Source organism: Bubalus kerabau, chromosome 4 (genome assembly GCF_029407905.1).
Source record: "Bubalus kerabau isolate K-KA32 ecotype Philippines breed swamp buffalo chromosome 4, PCC_UOA_SB_1v2, whole genome shotgun sequence".
In the NCBI taxonomy this organism is placed as follows: Eukaryota; Metazoa; Chordata; class Mammalia; order Artiodactyla; family Bovidae; genus Bubalus; species Bubalus kerabau.
Genome location: NC_073627.1, coordinates 124,395,130 through 124,397,188, shown reverse-complemented (window position 1 = coordinate 124,397,188; position 2,059 = coordinate 124,395,130). Strand labels below are relative to the sequence as shown.

Below are 2,059 nucleotides of genomic sequence, written 5' to 3'. Positions count from 1 at the left end.
GGGATGGTCTTGATCCCTGTCTCCTGTACAATGTCACGAACCTCATTCCGTAGTTCATCAGGCACTCTATCTATCAGATCTAGGCCCTTAAATCTATTTCTCACTACTGTATAATCATAAGGGATTTGATTTAGGTCATACCTGAATGGTCTAGTGGTTTTCTCCACTTTCTTCAATTTCAGTCTGAATTTGGTAATAAGGAGTTCATGACCTGAGCCACAGCCAGCTCCGGGTCTTGTTTTTGTTGACTGCATAGAGTTTCTCCATCTTTGGCTGCAAAGAATATAATCAATCTGATTTTGGTGTTGACCATCTGGTGATGTCCATGTGTAGAGTCTTCTCTTGTGTTGTTGAAAGAGGGTGTTTGCTATGACCAGTGCATTTTCTTGGCAAAACTCTGTTAGTCTTTGCCCTGCTTCATTCTGTATTCCAAGGCCAAATTTGCCTATTACTCCAGGTGTTTCTTGACTTCCTATTTTGCATTCCAGTCCCCTATAATGAAAAGGACATCTTTTTTGGGTGTTAGGTCTAAAAGGTCTTGTAGGTCTTCATAGAACCATTCAACTTCAGCTTCTTCAGCATTACTGGTTGGGGCATAGACTTGGATTACTGTGATATTAAATGGTGTGCCTTGGAAACGAACAGAGATCATTCTGTCGTTTTTGAGATTGCATCCAAGTACTGCATTACGGACTCTTTTGTTGACCGTGATGGCTACTCCATTTCTTCTGAGGGATTCCTGTCCGCAGTAGTAGATATAATGGTCATCTGAGTTAAATTCACCCATTCCAGTCCATTTGAGTTCACTGATTCCTATAATGTCGACATTCACTCTTTCCATCTCTTGTTGACCACTTCCAATTTGCCTTGATTCATGGACCTGACACAAATAAAGGACACCTCCCCTTCAGATCAGTGAACTGACCAATCGTATCTTATCAACTCTCTTTCAGGACATGAGTCTTTGCAGCTAAAGTTTTCTATTGACAGAGATTTCTTTGTTTTGGTTGTTGTTGCGTTTTGCATGTTTTTCAAAGTGGGTTCAAATCTGGACGTTTAATCTAAAGAAAATAGGACATTACTGCCTCAAAAAGCAACTTAAGTGAGTACATTTAAATGTTTTGTCCTTATAAATAAAATCTAAAATCTATGATACTCTTCTTTAATTTTACCTGCAAGAAGGCCAAGGCAACAAATCAACATTTATCGTGTTTTACATGCTTTAAATTCCTTTAGCAGTCATTCACCAAGGCAGAGAAGGAAGAGAGGCCTGCAGGAATCAGATAATTTCCAGCATTACAATTCTAGTTCACAGCAGGTTGCTTCTTACATGTGGCTAAAATGAGATCAGATTAAATTTCCATTGAATCATTCAACCTGTCTGATCACTGCTTTCTGCTGTCAGGAGAATTTCGAGGGTATCAAGAATTAGCCAGGGTCAGAAGAACTTGCTTTACAGGTAACACAATCATGAAGGGGGCAAAGGAAATAAGAAAAAAAATATATAAACATACAAGGTGAAAAATCTTGCTGAAGGGGCTCATGGGTTTCCATTTGAAATACTAAGGAATTAAAATGAAATTTTAAATAAAAGTTGAAATGTGAATTACACTTCAAGAGTTTCTAAATCCATTCACTGACAATATTTATCATTGTTTCTATTATTCTGCTCCTTGAAGCCAGTCATTGGATCTTTGATTGTTGGATTACATTTCCACCAGATATTTAGGTGCAAAAATGAAAGGGGATTAAATTCAATTTGGCTGTTAATTGCTCAAGTAAAAGAGGCAAATGAGATTAAAATGTCTTTGTCATTATTTTAGACTAATTTGTTGACTAAATTCTATTGTCACAAACATCGAAAGTTATTTGAAAGTGGACATAAACTCATACATAAATGAAATATACACAAACTCATTACAACCCTTATAATGATTTGCAAAAGTTTAATAAATATTCTATAAAAATTTCACAGAATCTGACTAGATTCTGATGTTCTCAGGAAGAAAAAAAAAAATGTTGTTTATCAAAGAAATGTTTGAATGAAGAACATGAATGG

The 2,059-nt window shown here is 36.3% G+C and overlaps 1 long non-coding RNA gene across 1 annotated transcript; it reads right to left on the bottom strand.

Annotated features, from left to right (window-relative positions):
- Positions 1 to 609: 609 nt before the first annotated feature.
- Positions 610 to 1,453, bottom strand: LOC129651596 (uncharacterized). The gene is made up of 3 exons (XR_008714232.1): positions 1,378 to 1,453; positions 1,173 to 1,270; positions 610 to 880 (listed from the first exon to the last, which is right to left on the bottom strand). It is a non-coding gene; the product is annotated as an uncharacterized LOC129651596 (long non-coding RNA).
- Positions 1,454 to 2,059: the final 606 nt, after the last annotated feature.